Source organism: Panthera onca, chromosome E3, assembly GCF_046562875.1.
Source record: "Panthera onca isolate mPanOnc1 chromosome E3, mPanOnc1 haplotype 2, whole genome shotgun sequence".
Lineage (NCBI taxonomy): Eukaryota > Metazoa > Chordata > Mammalia > Carnivora > Felidae > Panthera > Panthera onca.
In genome coordinates this window covers 38,414,495-38,440,302 of record NC_138354.1, presented here as the reverse complement: position 1 = coordinate 38,440,302, position 25,808 = coordinate 38,414,495, and the positions used below count along the sequence as shown (strand labels likewise).

Genomic DNA, 25,808 nt, shown 5'->3' with positions numbered 1-25,808 from the left:
GTAAGCCTGGATCACACAGGGAGGCCAAGCAGACTTCGCTTGCCAATCCCCATGACGAAAAGGCCTGGGGACAGGGGGCAGTCATTCAGAAGAGGGCTTCCCGCTGGTCACGAAGCGAGGTCTGCTCTTTCTAATGGCCGGTTACCAGGGCGCCTGGCTGGCTCAGTCGGTAGGACACGCAACTCTTCATCTTGGGGCTGTGAGTTCAAGCCCCATGTTGGGTGTAGAGATTACTTAAAAAATAATAAATGATCTCTAATGACTGTGACTATAATGTTATATATATGCACCCATTCTTCCAGTTATGTAAATGCCAAGAAAGGATATGCACAGAGCAGAGGTCATTAGGCTAGAAGCTTGAGAATGTCACGGCCCCTGTTCCCTTTGTAACAGCATGGAGGCCTGGATACACTGAAAAATCCTCCTGTCCCACAATACCTAAAAAGAAAAAAAATTGTGGGGCACCTGGGTGGCTCAGTTGGTTAAGCTTCCGACTCTTGATCTCTGCTCAGGTCATGATCTCATGGTTTGTGAGATCGAGCCCCATGTTGGGCTCTGTACTGACAGCACAGAGCCTGCATGGGATTCTCTCTCTCTCTCTTCTCTCTGCCCTTCCCCCACGCTCTCCCTCAAAACAAATAAAGGTTGTTTGTTTGTTTTTTTTAGGTACATTCATATTGTTGTGCAACCATCACCACCACCAACTCCAGAACTTTACATCTTCCCACACTGAATCTCTGTCCCCATGAAACACTCATTTCTAGTTTCTGTCTGCCCCCAGTCCCTGGTAACATCTGTCCTACTCTCTCTCTACGAATCTGACCATTCTAGTGCCTCATATAAGAGGAATCATGCACTATTTGTCCTTATGGGTCTGGCTTATTTCACTTAGCATAATGTTCTCAAGGTACATCTATATTGTAGAATGTGTTACAATTTCATCGCTTTTCAAGGTTGAAGGTACGCCACTGTACGTATGTCCCACAATCACTCATCAACGGACATTTGGATTGTTTCTACCCTTTTACTTTTGTGAATAATGCTGCTACGAACATCAGAGTTTCTGCTTTTTCTTGACTTCATTTTAGTGATTTTCTTCTAGAATTTTTTTTTTTTTGCATGTGAAAATTATCAATAGGCTTTTTCATAGTCTATTATCCCTGTGACCTCTGCTGCATTTATGGTTATATCCTTCTTTAAATTTTTCATATTATTGGGGTGCCTGGGTGGCTCAGTTGGTGAAGTTGTCCAACTTCGGCTCAGGTCATTATCTCACATAATGAGTTCTAGCCCTGCATTGGGCTCTTTGTTGACAGCTCAGAACCTGGAGCCTGCTTCGGATTCTGTGTCTCCCTCTCTCGCTACCCCTCCTACTCTCTCTCTCTCTCTCTCCCTCTCTCCTCAAAAATAAACATTAAAAAAAGAAAAAGAAATGAAATCTTCATATAATTTATTTGTGTCTTTTTTTCTAGATTGTCTTGTCAGAGACTTACCAACTGCTACTCTTTCAAATATCCAATCATATTAGTTAGAATTGGGTTCAGCTCCAGGTTAGAGAAAACCTCCAAATTATAGCAGCTTCCCACATTCTCACTGTGATATGAGCAGAAGGCTCATTCGGGGACTGGCCTGGCAATCCAGACGGAGAGCCAGGCTCCCTAGATCCTGTCGCTCTTTCATTGTCCAACGAAAGAAAAGTCAATGTCCAATATCTGAAGGTCACCTTTTTGTCTAAGACAGTTTCTGGAAATCTAGACAGGAAGAAGGAGGAAGGAGAGAAGAAAGGCAGGCACACAGCACTTACGCTCATATCACACGGATCAGAACAGTCGTATGGCCAAATTACAGAAGGGTCGAGGGAATGTTTTGTTGTTTGTCCTCTCCGAATCTGCATGCTATTGCTGCCACTCGTTTTACGCCTACATATGTTATAAACTCCACACCACAAGATTTCTTTGCCATAGTCAATTATCTTTTTTTTGTTTGTTTGTTTGTTTGTTTTTGAGAGAGAGAGAGATGGAGTATGAGGAGGGGAGGGGCAGAGAGAGACGGAGACACAGAACTGGAAGCGGGCTCTAAGCTCTGCGCTGTCAGCACAGAGCCCAACGTGGTGCTCGAACTCACAAACTGAGATCATGACCTGAACCAAAGTCAGACGCTCAACTGAATGAATCACTCAGGCACCCCTCCCATAGTCAATTATCTTTTAAAGAAAAAAATTTTTTTTAATTTTTTTTTTAACATTTATTTATTTTTGAGACAGAGAGAGACAGAGCATGAACGGGGGAGGGTCAGAGAGAGGGAGACACAGAATCCGAAACAGGCTCCAGGCTCTGAGCTGTCAACACAGAGCCCGACGCGGGGCTCGAACCCACGGACCGTGAGATCATGACCTGAGCTGAAGTCGGCCGCCTAACCGACTGAGCCACCCAGGCGCCCCTTAAAGAAAATTTTTAAATGAGAAACGTTTCTATTTCCCCTGCTCCAGTGGTCTTCGTTTCTATATATACATCTAATTTTCCATCTGGTATCACTTTCTTCTGCCCGAAGAACATTCTCTAATATTTGATAGTACATTATCTACAAGAAAAAACTCTCAGCTTTTGTGTATTTGAAAAAGTTTTTTGAAAAATAATTTTACCACACTGGATATAGAATTCTAGATGGATCGTTGTTTCTTTTGGTGCTTTAAAGGTGTTGTTCTGATGTCTTCTGGCTTCTGTCGTATATGACAGGAAATCTGGAGTAATTCTAACCTTTGTTCTGTATTTTATATCTTTTTATCTCAAAATTTAAGATTTTTTTTATTATCACTGGTTTTCAGCAATTTGGTTATGATGTGTCTTGCTTTGGTTTTATGTTTATTCTGCATGGGATTCTTTAAGTGTCTTAGATCTGTCTATAATTCTCTTTATAGTTTTCATCAAATGAAGAAGACACTTTGGCCATTATCTCTTCAAATCTATTTCTTTCCTGACCTTCCTCTTTCTGGGACTTCTGTTACACACGATCACACATATACATCCTGCTCAACAATATCCCACAGGTCCGAGAGGATCTGGTGGGGTTTGCTTCTTTTTTTTTCCTACGCTTTAGTGTGGATAGAATCCATTACTGTGTTTACAAGTTCACTGATCTACTCTTCTGCAGAGTCCAATCTGTTGTTGATCCCATCTGATAAAATTTTCAGTGCCACAAGGACCATTTAGGATATTTTTTTATATCTTATACTCTTCTCCACACTACGTAATTTCCTTGAAGTCTTTGAGCATATTTACAATAAGTGTTTTAAATTTTTTTTAACTTTTATTTATTTTTGAGACAGAGAAAGACAGAGCATGAACGGGGGAGGGTCAGACAAGAGAGGGAGACACAGGATCTGAAACACGCTCCAGGCTCTGAGCTGTCAGCACAGAGCCCGACGCGGGGCTTGAACTCACAGACTGCGAGATCATAACCTGAGCCGAATTCAGACACTTAACTGACTGAGCCACCCAGGCACCCCTACAATAAGTGTTTTAAAGTCCTTGCCTATTAATCGTATCACCTCTACAATTTCTGAGTCTATTTCCATTCACTGTTTTTGTTCCAGATTATGGATCACATTTGATTGCCTGTTCTCATGTCAAATAACTTTTTATTGGATGATGGACATTATGAATTGTACATTGTCGAGTCACGGGATTTGTTGCCTTATTTTCGAGAGTATCAGGCTTTATTCTGATAGGAAGCTATGTTATTTATACATGAGGTTAGTTCTCTCACAGAGCATTTTTAGGCTTTGTCTGGACATGTCTTGAATAGTCTTTACTGTAGAAACAATTCACTTCAACTAGTGAGGCTGACCCTTCTGGGGTCTCTGTAAATGCCCATGTGTTCAGTGAGGACTCTCCACTTCGTCTGGTCGGACCTGGAGTATTTCCCAGGCATGGTTCAGTTTACAGCTCTGCAGTCATCCCTGGAGTTTCACTCTGTGCATGTGTAGCATTAGTATTCAGGACTAGTCTCCAGATTTTTAGAACTCTTTCTCTGCATCGGATTCTCTTCTCTGGGACTCTGTTCTGCAAATTCCAGCTGCTTCAGACTCTCCACATGCCTATGTCTGTCTCCTCAACTTGGCAAGATTGCCATGCTCTGCTTGTGGTCTCCCTAATGGGCCCCGCGGGTATTCCAGAAATGCAGGCTGGCTTAATATCAGAAAATAAACTAATACAGTTAACCACAGTAACCTAGTAAACGAGGACATGACAACCTCAGTACAGAAGAAGAAAAATCAGTAACATCAATGAAATTCAATAACTCAATAATTTTTAAGCTTCAGCAAACTAGGAACAGAAACTTCCTTAACCTAACAAAAAAGTACCTACATGGGTGCCCGGTGGCTCAGTCAGTTAAGCATTTGACTTCAGCTCAGGTCATGATCTCACAGTTCATGAGTTCAAGCCCCGCATCAGGCTCTGTGCTGACAGCATGGATCCTGCTTGGATTCTTTCTCCCTCTCTTTCTCTCTCTCTGCCCCTCCCCCAATCGTGCTCATGCCCTCTCTCTCTCTCAAAAATAAATAAATACATACATACATAAATAAATAAATAAATAAATAAATATTTTAAAAAGAAAATACAGTAAAACCTTGGATTGCTTGTAACTTGTGTGAGTGTTCCGCAAGACGAGCAAACATTTCTAATAAATTTTTTTTATTAATTTTATTTTTTTTTAATTTACATCCAAGTTAGCATATAGTGCAACAATGATTTCAGGAGTCGATTCCTTAATGACCCTTGCCCATTGAGCCCATCCCCCCTACTACAACCCCTCCAGGAACCTCTGTTTGTTCTCCATATTTAAGAGTCTCTTATGTTTTGTCACCCTCCCTGTTTTTATATTATTTTTGCTTCCCTTCCCTTGTGTTCATCTGTTATGTGTCTTAAAGTCCTCATACAAGTGAAGTCATACTATATTTGTCTTTCTCTGACTAATTTCACTTAGCATAATACCCTCTAGTTCCATCCACATAGTTGCAAATGGCAAGATTTCATTATTTTTCATTGCTGAGTAATACTCCATTGTATATATATATCCCACATCTTCTTTACCCATTCATCCATCGATGGACATTTGGGCTCTTTCCATACTTTGGCTATTGCTGATAGTGCTGCTGTAAACATTGGGATGTGTGTGTCCCTTCGAAACAGCACACCTGTATCCCTTGGATAAATACCTAGTAGTGCAATTGCTGGGTCATAGGGTTGTTCTATTTTTAATTTTTTTAGGAACCTCCATACTGTTTTCCAGGGTGGCTTCACCAGTTTGCATTCCCACCAGCAGTGCAAAAGACGTCCTCTGTCCCTGCATCCTCGCCAACATCTGTTGTTGCCTGAGTTGTTAATGTGAGCCATTCTGACAGGTGTGAGGTGGTATTTCATTATGGTTTTGATTTATATTTCCCTGATTAGTGATGTTGAGCATTTTTTCATGTGTCAGTTGGCCATCTGGATGTCTTCTTTGGAGAATTGTCTATTCATGTCTTTTGCCCATTTCTTCACTGGATTATTTGTTTTTTGGGTGTTGAGTTTGATAAGTTCTTTATAGATTTTGGATACTAACCCTTTATCTGACATGTCGTTTGCAAATATCTTCTCCCATTCTGTCGGTTGCCTTTTAGTTTATTATTTCCTACATTTCTAATAAATGCTGATTATTTCCTACATTTCTAATAAATTTTAACTTAATAAATGAGTGATGTCTTGCAATATGAGTAATGTGTGACACCGAATGTCACATGATCACAATTGAGCCGATGGTTCTTGAAATTCACTTTGATATGTGAGTGTTTTGGATTACAAGCTTGTTTCTGGAACGAATTATGCTCACAAACCAAGATTTTATTAAATCTACAAAAAAACAAAAAAAACCTATAGCAAAACTAACACATAGTTCTAAACACATAGCTGTAGCTTTTATTTCTTTTCCATGAATTTTATCTTTTATTTATTTTTTTCCCATCTTTTTTTATTATTTAAATTCAAGATAGTTAGCATATAGTGTAGTGTTGGTTTCAGGAGTAGAATTTAGTGCTTCATCACTTCCATATAACACCCAGCGCTCATCCCAACAAGTGTCCTCCTTAATGCCCATCACCCATGTAGCCCACTCCCCCCACCCACCTCCCCTCCATCAACCCTCAGCTTGTTGTCTCTAAGAGTTTCTTAGGATTTGCCGCCTTCTCTGTTTTTTTTTCTTTTTATTTATATTCAAGTCAGTTAATACACAATGTAGTCTTGGCTTCAGGCCTAGCTGCAGTTTTAAATAGGGTGATCAGGTCTCACTGAGAAGGAAATATTTGCACAGAGATTTGAAGGAGGTGAGAGAGGGGACCATGTGGTTTTCTGGGGAACCACGTCACAGGCAGAGGGAACCATCAGGGCAGCAGGAATGGTGTGGAGACCGAAGCCTGCCTGATGTGCTCCAGCAACAGGAAGGAGGCCAGTGTGGCCTAAGTCCAGAAAGCCAGGGAGAGTGGCAGATCAATTCAAAGAACCATGGGGGTGACAAGCCCCTGGACAGACTTGAGGTTTTCCTCTGAGCAGGACGAGGATCTGGAGAATTCAGAGAAGAATTGAGTGCGGTTCCGTGATGTCTTAAATCTGTAAAAAGGATCCCCCGACCCACTGTGTTGAACGCCAAGCATAAGAAGACAGAGCAGGGGCGCCTGGGTGGCTCAGTAGGCTGAAGGTCCAACTTCAGCTCAGGTCATGATCTCATGGTTCGTGGGCTCAAGCCCCACGTCGGGGGCTTGACAGCTCGGAGCCTGGAGCCTGCTTCAGATGCTGTGTCTCCCTCTCTCTCTGCCCCTCTTCCGCTTGTGCTCTCTCTCTCTCTCTCTCTCTCTCTCTCTCTCAATCTCTCTCAGAAATAAATAAATATTAAAAAATTTGAAAAACAAAAAACGCAGAGCAGAAGCAAGAAAACCAGTCAGGAGGCTGCTTCTGTAGCCCCAGTTGTGAAATGACGGGAGCCTGGTCCAGCACAGCTCCAGCAGAAGCAAGTAACATTGGTGAGATGACACATACATGCTCAAAGCAGGGCCAGCCGGTCTGCTCGTGGATCTGATGAAGAATGTGAAACAAGAGTCAAGACGCCTCCAAGGCCATCAGCCGGAGCAGCTGGAAGGTTGGAGGATGGGGCAGACAGGCCTAAAGGGGGACATTACCCTGGCTGCTTCCCCTGTGTCCATGAAAGTGAGCAGATGGCAACACTCCAAAACCCTCTAATCACATCCAGCAGCGGTCTGCCGGCCACACGGCCTCGTGTCTGTAATTAGCTCCCGGGGCAGCCCCTTGAACCAGCAGGCAGTGTGCTTGCTTATGTCAGCAGCCAGTGCGGCACGTATTTCAGACCACTAGCAGAGGTGGGAAAGAAATGATTAGCACGTGAGGTTCCCTCCGTGAAAGTGGAGTTAGGTTCGGACTTTTGTCCTGTAATTTGCAACAATGATTTGACAATAGTTTATTTGAGAGATGATTTGAGGTCATGGAATAACCACAGAATACACAGGATACTTTACAATTATTAACTCTTTGTGGTGTCCAAATTCCAGTGATCAGTTCATTAAGTTGGCTTGGCTCCAAAAGTTAGTCAATGAATATTTTATTGAGTACCTACTATGTGCCTCCATACTGAGAACCATGGTAAGGCCATAAGAATACCAGTCTGCTCACTGTGTGATTACCATCATTTTCTTACTTAACACTATCAAAATATCATACTTGTATTTTAAAATGGGCATATTTATATCCAAACACAGCAATCCATTGAATTCATCTATTCTCTGTAGTTGGAGCCTTCATGTCTGCTCTTCTATAAACCACTAACAGGTTTTTCTCAAAGACCCATGACCCAGGCACCTAGGTCAGAGCTAGGTGTCACATTTGTCATGATACACATAGGCTTGAAAAAAATGGATGAGCTGGGAGTGTTATTTTGTTTTGTTTTTCAACCATATTTAATTCTATCAAGGCCAGCAGAAAACTCACTTGGACTTGGTCTTCTCTTCTGTCCTTTCACCATGTAATCAAACTAGGTTGTCAGGAAACATCCACTCCTCTGTGTTACCTGTGTTCAAGAAGAGGAAGATAAGGGGCGCCTGGGTGGCGCAGTCGGTTAAGCGTCCGGCTTCAGCCAGGTCACGATCTCGCGGTCCGTGAGTTCGAGCCCCGCGTCAGGCTCTGGGCTGATGGCTCGGAGCCTGGAGCCTGTTTCCGATTCTGTGTCTCCCTCTCTCTCTGCCCCTCCCCCGTTCATGCTCTGTCTCTCTCTGTCCCAAAAATAAATAAAAAACGTTGAAAAAAAAATTAAAAAAAAAAAAAAAAAAAAAGAAGAGGAAGATAATATTTAAGATGGAGTCTGACTTTTCAGTCTAGGAAACCCCCCTTCCAGCAGCAGATGCCTCAGGAAGTGAAGCTGGAAAACACATGGGCAAAGAGTGAAACCCACTGGTTGAGAAAGGCGATGCAGACCCCCTCTGCATGCCAAGTCTATTCTAAGACAAAGTCTTGGTGCCTCTCCTCCTGGTCCCAGACACACACCCCCCATCCCTGCAGGAACAGCAGAGCCAGGATCCACACGAAGAGATGTTCATCATCACTCATCATCAGGGAAACACAAATCAAAACCACAGTGAGACGTCACTTCACGCAAGTCAGGATAGCTAAAATAAAAAACATAAGACATAACAAGTGTTGAGGGGTGCCTGGGTGGCTCAGTCCATGAAGCCTCGGTCATCATCGAGGCTCAGGTCATCACCTCACAGTTCGTGGGATCCAGCCCCACGTTGGGGCTGTCAGCGCAGAGCCTGCTTGGGATTCTCTCTCTCCCTCTCTTTCTCTCTTAAAATAAATAAACATGAAAAACAAACGAACAAAAGAAATAACAAGTGTTGGTGAGGATGTGGGGAAAAGAGAACCCTCATGCGTTGTTGGTGGGAGTAAATTGGCACAGCTGCCATGGAAAACAGTATGGAGGTTTCTCAAAGAATTAAAAATAGAAGTACCATATACACCAGTAATTCCCTTCTGAGTATTTCTCCAAAGAAAATGAAGCACTAATTCAAAAAGATATATGCACCTCTATGTTTATTACAGCATTATTTACAATAGCCCAGATATGGAAACAACCTAAGTGTCCATGGATAGATGAACAGTTAAGAAGATGTGTGTGTATGCACACACACACACACACACACACACACACACACACACACACACACAATATGGAATATTACTCGGCCATAAAAAAGAATGTGATCTTGTGATTCCCAACAATATGGATAGACCTAGAGAGTATTCTGCTATGTAAAATAAGTCAGATAGAAAACGACAAATACTATACGATTTTGCTTACATATGGAATCCAAAAAGAAGCAAAACAAAACATGAGTGGACTCATACAGAGAACAAACTAGTGACTGCCAGAGGGGCCTGGGGTGGGGGTGGGGATGGGTGAAATGGCAAAGGGGATGAAGAGATACAAATTTCCTGTCAGAAAATAAATATATGACAGGGATGGAAACTACAGGAAAAAAGGAAGCAGAGAATCAGCAGAAAAGCCCCCCAAAAGCTGAGCCTATGCAAACCTGAAGCACATGAAATCCATTTGCACCTTTTCTGTGTGTCTGTCTCCCTCATCGAAAGTGCTCCTTGACCTCTCAAGGGGGTCCAGAAGACAGGACACTAGACCTGAGATTAACCCAGTTGAATGAAAGTTGCTGGCTGGGTGCCTTGGGTAAGTCACCGTTTAGTTCTCTGCGTCTCAAATTCCTCTCCTGCGAAATGAGGCTATTCCAATACCTTCCTTGCCCATCTCAGAGTTTTGCGAGACCCAAATGGAGAAACAAATGGGGAAGTGCTTTGTATGCAATAGCGGAACACAGGCTGGAAAAATGTAGTGTGTTATTACTGTTAGTCTTAGCTCGGCCCCGGACAGTGTGACCTTGGGAAAGTTACTAAGTTCTCTATGCTTCCACATCTGTAAAGCAGGGAAAATATTACCTACTTGAGACCATTAAAATAGGGATTAAATAAGGCAGTTAATAAAAGAAGACACTTGGCTTTCCCAAGCTTGAGGGAGGGCGTCGCCTCCTAAATAAGAAGATAAGGACTTGCTAAAAGAAAGCTCTGCATCCTCTCACCCTTCCTCCTTCCTTCCTGCCTGGAATGGAAGTGTGAGACCTGGCAGTGCAGCAGCCACTTTGCAATCATGAGACAAGAGGCTTGAGAATGAAGGTCTCTGCGAAGGACAGAGGAACAGCGAAGTAGAAAAAACCTGACAGGTGCCTGGGTGGCTCAGTTGGTTAAGCATCCGACTTCAGCTCAGGTCATGATCTCATGGTTCGTGGGATCGAGCCCCACATCAGGCTGTCTGCTGTCAGCATGGAGTCTGCTTTGGATCCTCTGTCCCTCTCTCTGCCCCTCCCTCACTCATGCTCTCTCTTTCTCTCTAAAATAAATAATCATTAAAAAAAGTAAATGAATATAACAAAAGCAGTGCAAGACTTGTACCATGAAAATTACAAAACATTGTAAACCAGAGAGTAGATTAGTGGTTCCAAGGGTGGGGGCTTGAGGTGGGTGGGGAGTTTCATCACCTCTTTCAGAGGTGATGAAAATGTTCTGGAAAGATGGTGATGAGGGCTGTACAAGTTTGTGAATATGATAACCGCCACCAAATCGCACACTTTAAAAGGGTTTCATGGAATGTGAATTACATCTCAGTAACAAAGAGTGAATGAAGAGGAAAAACATAAACAAAAAAGTGAAGGAGACTGGTTACTCAGAGCCCTTTGCAGACTTCCATATGAATCCAATCAACTGACCCCTCAATCCAAAGACACATTCATGGAAATTTCCATCAGGGATAACTTGAAAATTATGCTCATATTGCCTCCTCTTTGGGAGCAATCCAGGCATCTCTCCTCGGTGCTTATGTTGACCTGGCTCATAAAGCAATGAAAAAAAGAAAAAGAAAAAATACACCTCACCGTTTGCACCCACCAAGTTTGCAATACCAACTCAGTAACAACAGTCCAGGCCTTTTCAATGGATTTGCGGTGCTGGTCCTCTTTGACTCTGTACCTGTGATGTCCAAGGTGGCAAATACTAATGTTGTGGTCTGATAAGAAGATTGTGGTCTGATGCCTGTATTCACAATTGAAGGAAGTATGAAATATCCATTAGGAGCTAATAAAAATAAAGATGTAATTTTTCCCATCCAAAATAACCTCATAAAGATATAAGACACTTTGTGCAGTTCCTGGCATACAGTAAGTGCTCAATAAATGTTGGCGACTACAGTTATTTGCAAATGCCAGTAGACGTGTTAGAAAATTCAAAAGCCGTCGGTTGTGGTTTCCCTGTTGACTTCCTTCCCTCCTCTCCAAGGCCCCAATACTTGGCTAAGCCCCATGCAGCCTTCTGCTGTCCTCACAGATGACAAGCTAAGGTCCTGTAAACTGACTCAAACTGAGCGATCAGTGGCTAATGGAGCCTCAGCATGTCCCCTCCTTCCCCTTCCCTCTGCTGCCTGTTCTTGGACGAATCATTGCTTCAGGCTCTATCACATCGAAGTCATCTGAACTCACCGCTACGTGGGTATGTGAACGCATCAACTTTCATCAAGGAAAATGACCTTGCTGCCTCCCAAACTGTTTCTCCAGGAAGGAGGAGGATGGGTCCCTGGGGAGACAGTGTGGTCTGCACGGCAGCAAAGCAAACCAGCCCACCTGAGGGACTGGACTTCTGGCTTGGACCCCAACACAGTAACTAAGGACAGAGCCCTCGGGCTCTCCCAACATCAACACCCACCCCGGAGGCACCCTCAGGCTCCACCCACATCCTCCACCCTGGACCCCTTGCTCCCAGCTATCCTCTGACCTAAAGGCTGGGCTGGGGGGACCTAGGGTGCTGGACACACCCAGGATGTTCTCACCACTCCCCAGAGCCAAAACACCCTGCTCCAAAAATAGAGAAGTGAAACCTGCAAATAATCAAAACTTGTTTCCAGACCTTCAGAGTTCTCCCGCCCTGACCCATCCATTGCGTGAGTGTGTGTGTGTGTGTGTGTGTGTGTGTGTGTGTGTACAGACACCAAAGATACAGATGATCTGTAAAGACAGCTATAGATATACGGATAATAGATATACAGACACGATCTCAGTGTAACACATTGCACATATTTTCTGATTTGTATTTTTTTTATTTGAGAGAGAGCAAGAGAGAGCAGGGAAGAGGGGCAGAGGGAAGGAGAGAGAGAATCTTAAGCAAGCAGGTTCTGCGCTCAGCCCGACATGGCACTTGATCCCACAACGCTGGGATGATGAACTGAGCCAAAACCAAGAGTCAGACGTTCAACCGACTGAGCCATCCGGGTGCTCCTACAGAGACTTTTTAAAACTTAGCTAAGGTGGCCAGCTGCCAGGAGACTAAGGTGAGGCTGGTGCCACATCCCCCACCAGCACAGCACCCAGCCCCCCTTCCTTCTGAGCCCCTCCTCCCCCCACAGGCTCCAGCTCCCCCCAAGGATCCTGCCCTTCAACACCAGGGAACTAAGCAGCTCTCCCTGTCTTCCCTTCCCATGTGTAGGCCGCGCTCATTGAGCCAGGGGCCTCTGCGTCCTCACCCTCAGCGTCCAGCCCTGGAAGCACACGCGCATGCACGGGATTGAATCTGACTCCTCCAGCCTGGCTCGGAAGTTTGGATGCAGCCAGCAGCCGAGAAGTGTTGGCTGAATAAACGAGCAAATCCAGTGACATTTTTACATCTCGCAAATGCTAATTGCCTTTGGGTACTCACTGATTATGCTCTAAGTTTAAAGATTAGGACACTGGGGGACGCCGGGGCGGGGGCTCAGTCAGTTAAGTGTCCAACTCGGTTTTCGGCTCAGGTCATGATCTCATGGTTTGTGAGTTTGAGCCCCACATCGGGCTCCACGCTGACAGCACGGAGCCTGCTTGGGATTCTCTCTCTAGCCCTCCCATGCCCCTCTCCTGCTTATGCTTGCTTTCTCGCTCTCACTCTCTCTCTCCCTAAATAAATAAACTTAAAAAAATTAGGACACTGACTGTATGACAGGCACCTATTTTTTATTGTAGTAAAATACAGGTAAAATTTACCATTTTAACCATTTGTGAGTACCAGTTCTATGGCATGAAGCACATTCACAATGACATACAACTCTCACCACCATCCACCTGAAGAACTTTTTCATCTTCCAAAGCAAAATTCCACCTCCATTAAACACAAACTCCTCGTTTCCCCTCCCCCAGTCCCTGGCAGCCACCTTCCTACATCGGCTCCATGAATTTGACCGCTCTAGGGAAATCATTCAGTATTTGTCTTTCCATGTCTGACTTACCTCACTTAGCACGTCTTCAAGGTTCATTCATGTTGTAGCACGTGTCAGAATCACATTTTTTTTTTGTTTGTTCACTTACCTGTTTTGAGAGAGAGAGCAAAATTTCCCGGGGGAAGGGCAGAGACAGAGAGAAAGAGAGAGAGAAGCCCACGCAGGCTCCACATAGTCAGTGTGGAGCCCAACGCGGGGCTCAAACTCACGAACCGTGACATCATGACCTGAGCCAAAATCAAGAGTCGGTCACTTAACTGAATGAGCCACCCGGGAGCCCCCAGAATCACACAGTTTTTAAAGACATCAACTTTTTGATGACCTCCTATTGTGGGCAGGGTTCCAGCTAAGAGTGAACAAAGGTAAATGACAGTCGCTGCTCCAACGCCGAATCTACGAATCTCCATATGAAAGGGTCCGATGTGCTACTAAATGAGAGACCACCAACACAGCTGGCCTTCCTCATCACCCTTGAAAATGGCTTTCTACACTCCAGCCTGCAGACTGCAGACTATTTTCCAGGTGAATCTAGCAATTCCAGAAGAAAGTTTACAAATGAAATTGGCTAATGGGAGAAGTTTCAGGCCACACTGGGGCTATGACTAAACAACAGATACAAGTCTTCTGTCCTCTCCTTGGGTCACGCTCTGGAACAGCATGAAGTGGCCACTTAGTCTACTGCTCTCCCAGGAAATTCTAAAAGGTGCCAAGACTCTCCATACAGTAAGACTTCCCCTTCGCCACCCACCACCACTACTGTGCCTGCTGGGTGGCCACTTAGAAGGCCTTGGATGGGATGCGGGTCTGAGCTCCACAGTGGCGGGAAGTAGAGTCAGGGAGGTGGCATTTATTTTTGAACTTCTGCTCGAAGCCAAGTACCACGCTAGGTGCTTCCACACATAGTATCTCAATGAATAATCTCAACGATCAAGGACAAGAGATGCCATCACCTCATGTTCACAAATGCAGAAACTGAGGCTCAGATGAGCCACGAGACAGACCACCCAAGGACACACAGCTAATTAGTATCAGAATTAGCAAACAAATTCGAGCTTGTCAACCTCAAAGCTGTTTTCGTTCACCCATGATGCCTCTCCTTCTGTGATGGGGAGTGATGCCTTCCTCATCTCCAGCCCCGCCCCCTGCTCCCCCACCGAAGACCCCAGAGGTACATCTTGAGAAAGACACCAGTGATAGGACCAGCGAAAAGCACAAGGAAATGTGTCACCCTCCACCCCACAGGAACCATAAAAGGGGCTGGGGAGTCCCTCCAAAGAGGACTATCTGGAAAGGACAAGACTTCTATGAGCCCTTAAATGACAAAGGAGCAAATTCCTACAGCACTGACAGCTTAAGCACGGGCAGGGCTTCTGACTCAAATGAAGAATGCTCAGGCAGCTTTCCTAATTAATGATGGTTGAGTCATAAGAAGAAAGAAAAGTTGGCTCCAAGCTGATTCTCAGAGAAAGGTGCCCTCTGTGAAGTGCCTGAGTAGGCGTCTCCTGCAGCCGTATCCCCCACTCTCTCCTCCAATCCTGATGCCACACCTTCTGGCACTTTCTTGTGGGTAGAGGCTGCAAAAAAGCAGGCGGCCTATCCCAACAGGCTTGGGAGAACTCGCTTTGGCCAACCAAATGATTGGTGAGGGTTTTGGCTGGAAAGGCATTTCCACATGGCGAAATGGAGCGTGGCTGCTCTTGGATACAAGCCACAGTATAATGTGAGGGGCAACAGCAACTCTGACAGAAAAACCTATCCCCATGGATGTCAATACTCCTGAGATTTCACCTTTAAATATGTCTTTCTTGGGGCACCTGGGTGGCTCAGTCGGTTAAGCATCCGACTTCCGCTCAGGTCATGACCTCACGGTTCATGTGTTCAAGCCCCGCATGAGGCTCTGGGCTGACAGCTCAAAGCCTGGAGTCTGCTTCAGATTCTGTCTCCCTCTCTGCCCCTCCCCGGCTCTCTCTCTCTCTCTCTCGCTCAAAAATAAACATTTTTTTTAAATTAAAAAAAAAATGTCTTTCTCATAAAGTTATCAGCCTTATAACTATTACAAATTCACTGTTATCCCAATCAAAATCCCAGCATTGTTTTTCCATGGGACTTGACATAATTCACCTTAGATTCATATGGAAGATCATTGACTAAAGAATGTCTAAGAAAATGTGAAGAAGAAGAACCAAGTAGGAAGACTTTATACTCCTGGTATCAGAAATTATTGTAGCACTATAACGATTAAGGCAGTGTGTTTCTTTTTTTTTTTTTTTTTCTTTTAGCATTGAGAATCCTTTATTCAGTTATTCCCTATCACAAGAATATTTTAGGGTACCTGAAAAGAAAATATCAAGAATTGTCTCTCCTGAAGAAAGTTATAGGATTCTAAATATAGTTGCAAAAATATTCCTATTTCAAATAATTCTTAGGACAAAGAATATAGAATTTTGTTATGCTACTAAGCATATTGATTTACATAAAATTTCAAAAACATTAAAAACTTTTGAGACATGGTATTCTGCTAATACATGTTTTGATACTTAAAAAATCCCAGTATAATATTTTTTATACAAAAAAATGCAGAGATCTTAGGTGATAAAAGAGTTGTGACAATTGTTTACACTGTTGTGATCACAGAAAACAACATATACAAGTATTTCATCATATTAGAAAGTTCTTCTGTGTCTCTTTTTCTGTTCCCTCATCTCCCTCACCTTAAAAGCCACTACTCTCACACTTCCATGACTATATGTGAGTTTATGTTTGGGAATTTTATTTAAATAAGATTATACAGGACTTAGTCTTTTATGACAAGTTTCTTTCACGCAGTGTAATTTTAATGTTTATATAATTTATTAAATTTATTTTTTTTAATTTATCTCCAAATTAGTTAGCATATAGTGCAACAATTATTTCAGGAGAAGATTCCTTGATGCCCCTTACCCAGTTAGCCCATCCCCCCTCCTACACTGCTTCCAGTAACCCTCTATTTGTTCTCCATATTTATGAGTCTCTTATGTTTTGTTCCCCTCCCTGTTTTTATATTATTTTTGTTTCCCTTCCCTTGTTCATGTTTGTCTCTTAAAGTCCTCATATGAGTGAAGTCATATGATTTTTGTCTTTCTCTGACTAATTTTGCTTAAGATAATACCCTCCAGTTCCATCCACATAGTTGTAAATGGCAAGATTTCATTCTTTTTCATTGCCAAGTAATACTCCATCGTATATATATACCTCATCTTCTTTATCCATTCATCCGTCGATGAGCATTTGGGCTCTTTCCATACTTTGGCTATTGTTGATAGTGCTGCTGTAAATATTGGGGTATATGTGTCCCTTTGAAACAGCACACCTGTATCCCGTGGATAAATACCTAGTAGTGCAATTGCTAGGTCATAGGGTAGTTCTATTTTTAGTTTTTTGAGGAACCTCTACACAGTTTTCCAAAGTGACTGCACTAGCTTGCATTACCAAGGACAATGTGGTTCTAATAGCACAGGGGTTGACAATGGACCAATGAACTGACTAGAGAACTCAAAACCCATTCAAATATGGAAACTTGATAAATATCAGAAGTGGCTGTACATATTGGAAGAAGTGTCGACTGTTCAAAGTGTTGGTATTACATAAAAAAGTCTTTCTTTGGGCTCCTTTCCCCAGGAGAAGTCTTCTTGGGAGAAGAACATTCATCACCTCCTGGTAAAGTGTCAGGCACAGAATTAAATGGATCTTGAAGGTCACATTATCCTCCTCAGTGTAGGAGTCTCTGAGTATCTGCTTGTATATTCCAGGGATGTGAAAAGCATAATCAGGGAAGGAAGGCTGTTCCATGGATATATGGCTCCTGTAAAGTTCTTTATATTAAGCCAAAATATTTTCCCATAGCTTTTCCCCCTCCCCATACGGTACTGGGGACAAAGGTCCATCTTCAAGGCTGTCTAGCAAGCCCTCGAGCATCTCCTGAGGACTCCAATTCTCTCAGTCATGCTTGTGGCAGGATGTTCAATGCACATCCCCCCACCCCAACTCCCCAACTTCCAGGATGCCTCTGATGGGCCCACTCCAAATTATCAGTAAGACTTCTGCCTGTGTATGCTATTTGTGTACACACACACACACACACACACACACCCTAGTAAGGGAGGGAAAAGCAAAAGGCTCCAAACTGAGGTAACACAACAGACCCAAAGGGAGAGTCAGATGTGTTAGCTGGGTGTTCCTGGATGTAAGAAGTAGCAGTTCTCTCCAGTTAGCTCATGCAAGTGGGCAGGCAATATGTTAGACTACTTGTGGAAATATGGAACAGAGGAGCCTTAGCCATAGGGCCAGCCCTCAAGGACCGCTTGGAAAAATCAAACCTGAATTTTATGAGAAGATCAGGAATCCCAAGAAAGTGAGGCTTCTACTGGAAATCCAAGGCAGCTGTGGAAACCAGGCCATCTGGTAGACCCCCAAGCAGCAGGCCTTCACAGACCCTGCTCCAGCGCTCTGCCATCAGAATCAGTCAGAGTTCTCCTCTCATACTCTGCTTCTTCCCATCCATCTCTTCTCTTCTCCTCTTCCAAGTATGTGGTTGATTCTGCCGAAGTTCCCAGTTCACTAAGGCACAGCTCTCCTAGCCAGGACCCTGCGGAGGTCACTGGCCACTGCTGCTCAGGTAACAGCCAACGGAGGCTCATCAAGAGCTGGAGGCACTGCAGTTTCTCTAGGTGGGGAGGGGGATGGGGAGAGAGTGAGCAGGACCAGCCTGTGCCTGACCTTCATAGTACAGCTGGTGCCCAGAAGGGACGACTAAAAAGGTGTTCGTCTCAGTTCGTGGAGGGAATAAGAGAACACAGACTCTTGGCTGTTATGTCCTCAGAGAATAGGCTTAATTCTGAAATCCAGATGGAGGGGACTCACTAAGAAACATCCCGTGTGACCAGCTGCTTCTTGTTGGTGATCAACCCAAAACAGCAGCCCCAGTGTCTACCCATCTACCACCTTTTCATCCCTCTGTGGTGTCCAGTTTCCTCTATTACAATACAAATGCCACTTAGAAATAAATTTAACCAAAGATGTACAAGACTTCTTTGCTAAAGACCACCAAATGTTATTGAGGAAAATAAAAGACCCAAATAAATGTACAGATGTACCATGTTCATGGATTGTAGGACTCAATATTGTTAAAATGTCAATTCCCTCCAGATTGATCTATAGATTCAGTGTAATCCCAATATAAATTCCAGAAGGAATTTTTCTAGAAATTGACTAGCAGCCAATTAGGTAGAAATTTAAGTAGTCAATTTTGTAGAAATAAGAAGGACTAGAATAGCCAAAATAGTCTTAATAAAGAATAAAGTTGAAGGGCTTATAGTAGCTGATTTTAAGATTTACTACAAACAACAATAATCGAGACAGTTTGGTATTAGCATGAGGGTACACAAAGACACCAATGGAACAGGAAACATCATCCAGAAATAGAACTACACATATATGATCAATTGATGTTCAACAAAGAAAGCAAGATAATTCAATGGGGAAAGACAAATATCCTCAACAAATGGGATGAAAAAATTATCTACCCAAAAGGGAAAAAATGAACCACAACTCCATGTATCACATGGAAAACTTAAGCTGGATCCTAGACATAAAGGAAATACAGCATCTTAAAAAAAATAGAAAATATTGGGGCTTCTGGGTGGCTCAGTCAGTTAAGCATCCGACTTCAGCTCAGGTTATGATCTTGCAGTTTGTGAGTTTGAGCCCCACTTCGGGCTCTGTGCTGACAGCTCAGAGCCTGGAGCCTGCTTCGGATTCTGTGTCTCCCCCTCTCTCTGCCCCTCCCATGCTCATGCTCTGTCTCTCAATAATAAATAAACGTTAAAAATTTTTTTTTTAATTGAAAATATCTCCATGACCTTGAAGTAGGCAAACACTGCTAAGGCAAAACACTAAAAGCACTAACCATTAAAAAAAAATTTATAACTAAAATTCGTTTAAAAAATTTAAAATTTTCAACACCCCAACCCTAATAGCTACAATTAAACAGACTGACAACACCGAGGCACCTGGATGGCTCAGTTGGTTAAGTGTCCAACTTCAGCTCAGGTCATGATCTCACAGCTCATGAGTTCGAGCCTCATGTTGGGCTGTTGCTGACAGCTCAGAGCCTGGAGCCTGCTTCAGATTCTGCGTCTCCCTCTCCCTCTGCTCCTCCCCCACTCGCACTCTGTCTTTCTCTCTCTCAAAAATAAATTTTAAAAACACTAAAAAAATAAAAATAAAAAAAACAGATTGACAACACCAAATGTTAGTGAAGATATGGAGCAACCAAAACTCTCATATAGTGTTGATGGGAGTGTGAAACGATATAACTAATCTGGGAAAAAAGTCTATCAGTTTGTCATAAAACTAAAAATACAACTGTACACCGAACAATTCCATTTCTAGGTAAAAAAAAGTAAACATATGTCCCCCGGTATACTTTTACAAGAATATCCACACCAGTTTTGGGGCGCCTGGGTGGCTCAGTGGGTTAAGTGTCTGACTCTTGATTTCGACTCAGGTCATGATCTCACGGTCTGTGAGTTTGAGCCCCACGTCATGCTCTGCACTGACAACCTGGAGCCTGCTTGGGATTCTCTGTCTCCCTCTCTTTCTGCCCCCACCCACTTGCAATCTCTCTCTTTCTCAAATGAACATTAAAAAAAAGAATAGCCATACCAGTTTTATGCATAATATCTATAACTTGGAAACAGCCCAGCTCTCCATCTATAAGAAACTATGGTAAAGTCATTCTACTCAGGAGAAAAGAAAAAAAAAAACACATAACAATATGAGCAAATCTCAAAAACCTTATGCTTGGTGAAAGAAGCCTTACACAGATGAGTACCTAATATGTGATTCCAATTATAGGAAGTTCTTGAATAGACATGATTGGAAAAAGACACCACTGTGGCTGCCTCTGGGGGTCGAGTAGGACTGGGAAGAGGCATGGAAGCACTTTCTGGGGTGCCGGGAATGTTCCAGGTCTTTGTTTTAAAATAACAGTTTCATGGAAATAATATGTCAAACACCATGGCGTTCACCTCTTTAATGGGTACAATGCTGTGGGTTTTGGTATATTCACAGAGCTATGCAACTATCACCACTGTCTAGTTGCAGAGGAAACCAGATACCCACTAGCTCAGCCCCAACCAATCCCCCCCACCGCCCTGCCCAGCCCTAGAGAGGCCCCCTCACACCATTCTGTCAACCATCCATCTGCTTTCTGCCACAACAGATTTGCCTATTCTGGACACTGTGCATAAGTGGACTCACACACTCGGAGGCCTTTTGCATCTGGCTTCTTTCACTCAGCATCATGTTTTCAAGGTTCATCCACACTGTAGCGGGTACGAGAGCTTCCTTCCTACTGCTGAGCAACATTTGGTTGTATGGATAGACTACATTCTGTTCACCCATTCATTGATCATTTCAGTTGATGGACATTTGGAGAGGTGCTTAACTGGAAAAGGTACAAGGGAACAAACTTTCTGGGGTAATTAACATAGCAGTTACATGAGTGTATGTATTAGTCAAAGTTATTGAACTGAGGACTTAAGATACGTGCATTTTATTTTAGTGAGGAAACTATAATTCAAAAAAAGGGGCCCAAGAAAGAAAAGAATAAAGAAAGAGAGAATCCAGGGAGGGAGGGAGGGAGGGAGGGAGGAAATGAGGGAAGAAAGGAGGAAGAATGGAAGGAAGGAAGGGAGGGAAGGAGGGATGGAGGGAGGGAGGAAGGGAGAGAAGAAAGGAGGGAGGAAGGGAGAGATGAAAGGAGGGAGAATGGAAGGAAGGGAGGGAGGGAGGGAAGAAGGGAGGGAGGCAGAATGGAAGGAAGGAAGGAAGGAAGGGAGGAAGGGAGGAAGGAAGGAAGGGAGGGAGGGAGGGAGGAAGGAAGGGAGGGAGGGAGAGAGGGAGGAGGGAGGGAGGGAGGCAGGCCGGCCGGGCCGGGAGGGAGGGGAAATCACCCAGGCCAACAGCCCTGGTTTCCTGTGGGCTGTAGCAACTGCTCCTAGTAAGCGTTGGGCTGTGCCAGTATCATCCCGTGACCCTGAGAAAATCAGAGCATGCTGCTCGCAGGGCACAGCGCCTGCGGAGAACCCGCCTTGTGCTGCCAGCTTGCTGGAGAAGGCACTCAGCTGGGCTGCAGGGTGTCTGCTTTGGGCTGGCCCACCCCCACGTGGGCCGGAGTCTGAGCACACTCCCTTTTGCCTGCCATGCAGCTGGTGGGCATGGCAGTTCTAGCTCTTGATGTAAATCGATACACTCACGGCTGGCTTGCCATTCAGTCCCTAGGGAGGAAGGAGAAGCTCCCGCACTGGGAGGAAGGAGGCGGCAGCCGGCAGGGAAGGAGGCCTGAGGACTTGGCCACCACTGCATCGAGACACCCTGGCCAATGAATACTCTGTCTCCTGGTCAAAAGACACCTAGTATTCTGCAGGTTAAAGATGGTCAAACAGCAGGCATTTTCATTCCGCTCAACCCTTAGGCCATCCACTGGTTGTAAGATTCTGTGCGGGGCTGGCGACCCTCTGTTCTAATTGTGTTTGGGGTGGGGGTGGGCAGCAGGGCACATGCGGAAAAAAATAAGTGATAATAAATAATCTGAGGTGGCGGACGCCAAGTGCCGTGCCAGTGCGGGCTACAGATCACACCGTGAAAGCTCAAACAGCAGAGAAGCCACTTCATGCCAATCTGTCACCACATGCTAAGTGCCGGGGCCCGGGAAGCCAGGATTGATCAGGGGTGGCCCCACGCTCCAAGATGCTCCCTCGTGGTCCAGGGGTGCAGACTAACTTGCAAACCCAGAATTGGAAAGCACCATGGCCGTCATTAGAGTGACGGGGCGTCTGAGTTCTGCCAATCTGGAGCTTCTGGCTGACAGTGTGGGCAGCACAGTGGGAGAGGGGAGACAGGTGAGGTCAAACTGGGGACATTCCAGACAGGAGAAAGAAAGGCCCTCCCAGTATCTGCACAGAAGTGGAAAGATACACAGACCAAGGAAGGTCTCAGTTTGACCAGAGACATGCTCACGGTCGGCACAGCTACAGGAACGAAGGCTGAGGAGCATCAGGCTGGAGGGAGAGGGGGCTTGGGGAAGACTTCTTGGAAGAGCCAGCCAGCATGAGGCCCCGAATGATGGGAAGAAGCCAGCCATGCAAACAGGAACACACAGCAGAAGCTGGGTCTCTGGGTGGGGGTCCTGCACAGGGTAGGGTGAACAATGCCCCCCGAAAGAGGCCTACCTCCTAATCCCCCCAAACCTGTGGATATGTCACCTAACATGGAAAAGGGGGCTCTGTTTATGTGATAGAGTTAAGGGTCTTGAGAAGGAGAGATTATCCTGCATTACTCATTGGGCCCAATATAAACACAAGGGTCCTCGTAAGAGGGATGCAGGAGGTCGGAGTACAGAGTAGAGGAGACCACAGGAGTCAGAGGCTGGGGTGACAGGAGGGAGGGGCCGCAAGCCAAGGAATGCAGGCTGACTTCAGACTCTAAGAGGCAAGGAAATGCAGGGGTGCCTGGATGGCTTGGTCGGTTGAGTGTCCGACTTCGGCTCAGGTCATGATCTCACAGTCCGTGAGTTCGAGCCCCGCGTCGGGCTCTGTGCTGACAGCTCAGAGCCTGGAGCCTGTTTCAGATTCTGTGTCTCCCTCTCTCTGTGACCCTCCCCCGTTCATGCTCTGTCTCTCTCTGTCTCAAAAATAAATAAAAACGTTTAAAAAAAATTAAAAAAAAAAAAAAAAGAGGCAAGGAAATGCAAGCCTCCAGAAGGAACACAGACCTGCAGACACCTTGGTTTCCAACATGTGAGACTCATCTCAGACTTCAGACCCCAGAACTGCAGGATAACATAATTGTGCTGTTTAGAGCCACTCAGTGTGGTAACTTGTTACAGTATGCAACTTACACATAGCCCCTACATAGCCCCTCTTCCCAGCCCCAACAGATACATTTACTTCCCTCCGGAGATTTCATGCCATCAAAAAGAGTCTGAATGCAGAAGCATGGTTAACAAATGTGGTTACATTATCTACTACTTTGTTCGTTCATCACTTAGCAAATGACAGGAACAGAGCGAGGTCTGTGATCCATACTGACATCCCTGCCCCCAGCGAGCTCAGAATCCAGTGGGGGGTGCAGACATGTCAACAGCCAGTCACCACACAAGGTGACAAACCCTTAATGGAGATAGGAAGAGGGGAACACGGCAGCACAGGGGAGAGCCAGCTGGTGTGGCTTCCCGAGAATGGAATGGTCCAACACAAGGAGTCTTGGCTGCGCGACGAGGCAGGATGAGGGGGAAGGCAGGCAAATGGAACTGCATTTAGCAGAACGGAGGTGGCAGGAGATACGGCTGGTCTGGGGGAACGGCAGGTGAAGTGAGCGTGGCCAAAACAGGGACCAGAGGCTGGGACAGGTGCTTCCTGATTACAAGGTGGAAACAACTGCTTCATGGCCACCTTCTCAGCCCTGCCTCGGTGAGATTAAAAGGCCAGGAGCTGCAGGAAGATTCGAGGCAGAGATGGGTGAGGGCTCGAGGGGCAGCCCTGGTGCAAACACAACATGAGCCTTCAAGCTCCAAGACACAGCACAGCACCCAAAGGAGACACTCCAGGTAGGGAAGACCACCCGGCTAAGCACTCTGACCCTGTCCGCCCCGTGTGACACCTCGTCCTTCGATTCATCGCACTGCAGGTGACATTGCCACTACATGCAGACTTCGGGGTGCCCTGCGTCCCTGTTGCCCCTGGCACCAAGAGACAACACAGTCTTCCCATTGCTTACTTTCATGAGCAACCTAAGGAGGAGGTGATTCCCAACCTGGGAACAGCCTGGCTCCTGACCTGAGCCATCCCCAGATGGCTGGTATCACCCAGGACAAGGAACGAGCCAACAACGGCCACAGCGCTGAAACACTACTGCATGTGGGCGTGGCCAGACGACATTTGGTCACAAGGGTGAGGACACGTGGAGATGGAAGTGATGCAAAGAAGAACAGAAGGGAAGCACAGAGGGAAGGAGGAGAAGAGAGGGGGCAACGAGGACAGAGGTGGAGAGCCAGAAGAGTGGACACCTGCCCTTGCACAAGGGACGCAGTTCAGGCTGTCCCAGACAGAGAGCTTTCTAGGACCCCCGACCTCAGGGGACAAGATCTGTGCCACGGCAGCATTGCAGGCTGTGAAGCCACAGGGACACAGTCAGGCCTCTAACCCAGTGAGGCCACACACCTCACCCGTCATGCAAATCAGAGCAGAGGAACGTGAGAAACTGTGTTAAATACCAAGGGGAAAATTTTGCAAATAGTTTTTTTGAATTGTCACTGCTTAAGTGCGAAGGCTCTCAAGTCTGAGAAGCAACATTTCATTCTCTCTGAGCCCTCAGAAATTAAAAAAAAAGGAGAACTCACTGTACTCGGGAAACCTGCGTTGGTGTGGGCCCACGCTCGGCAGAACGTGGCAGAGGGGGGTGGGCAAAGTTACGGAGCTCCTCGGGACAGTTTCCACTCCAGATGGTGCGGGCGTGGAAGCTTCGAGGGCTGAGCGGGCAGGGGAGAAAGCAAACCAGGAGAGAAGCCCACTCGGAACAAAGGGACAGGAGCACCGTGGGGAAAGGCCAACGATTCAGCTCAGGTGCACAGAGGCGCCCTGGTGTCCACCGTCCTGGCTGTTCCTTTGCCATGAAGGCTCCAGAACCAGAGGCTGTGGGCCGGGCGGGCCGGGGAACTGGGAACTCTGGCTCTATTATCACGAATCGGCCCGCAGCCCTGGACCAGCCGCCTCCTCTCTTGGATCCGCTACCTTATTTTGCAAAGGATGGTGTGTGGCGGGCTGACACTCTTTCTGGGAATGTCTGGGACCTACAGAAGCACCACTGCTGGACGAGAGGGGCTTGACAAACCTCTGCCCCCGATCCTGCCCAAATATGTTTCTAGCACTTCTAACCTTCAGGTATTTGCCGTTTTCCCTGTAGCTTCCTTGGCCGCTGACCTTTCTTACTGGGCCAGGAAGCTTGCAAGGGGCCCCCTCCTCCAGATTTATCCGGGACAGACGGGCTGGGTCAGAATCGTGCAGAGCGAAGCCTCAGCAAAGCTCTCCATACACCTGCAATTCTATGACTGAAGCCTTTCAAAGGCTCTCAGCCTGAGAAAGCACAAGGTCTTGGTGAGGTTTCCTGGCCGGCTCGGGGCTGGCTTCATGCCACAGTAACATGCCCAGGGCTGCATGGGCTAGAACCACTTCAGGCTCCTCTTCCCCAACCCTTGAAAAAACCTCGATTCTTATGCCCTCAAAACCCTGCTCTGCTCAGACTGCTGTGACCAGACGCAGAACAGGTGTGGGAATGGCGGAGGAGCACTTTTAGGGCCCTACGTAATACAG

At 45.5% G+C, this 25,808-nt stretch overlaps 1 long non-coding RNA gene across 11 annotated transcripts in view; it reads right to left on the bottom strand.

Moving 5' to 3' along the window:
• Positions 1-274: 274 nt before the first annotated feature.
• Positions 275-25,808, bottom strand: part of LOC132688991 (uncharacterized) — a 36,816-nt gene continuing 11,282 nt past the window's right edge. For 4 of the 11 annotated variants that reach the window (XR_013552927.2, XR_013552923.2, XR_009614775.3 and 1 more), the window contains exons 5-7: positions 10,321-11,192; positions 8,034-8,112; positions 4,734-7,399 (exon numbers count right to left, since the gene is read on the bottom strand). This is a non-coding gene — a long non-coding RNA (uncharacterized LOC132688991). Of the gene's footprint in view, positions 439-4,733; positions 7,400-8,033; positions 8,113-8,585; positions 8,708-10,320; positions 11,193-25,808 lie in introns of those variants that run through there. The other 7 variants (XR_013552925.2, XR_013552926.2, XR_013552932.2 and 4 more) reach the window with 7 other exon arrangements.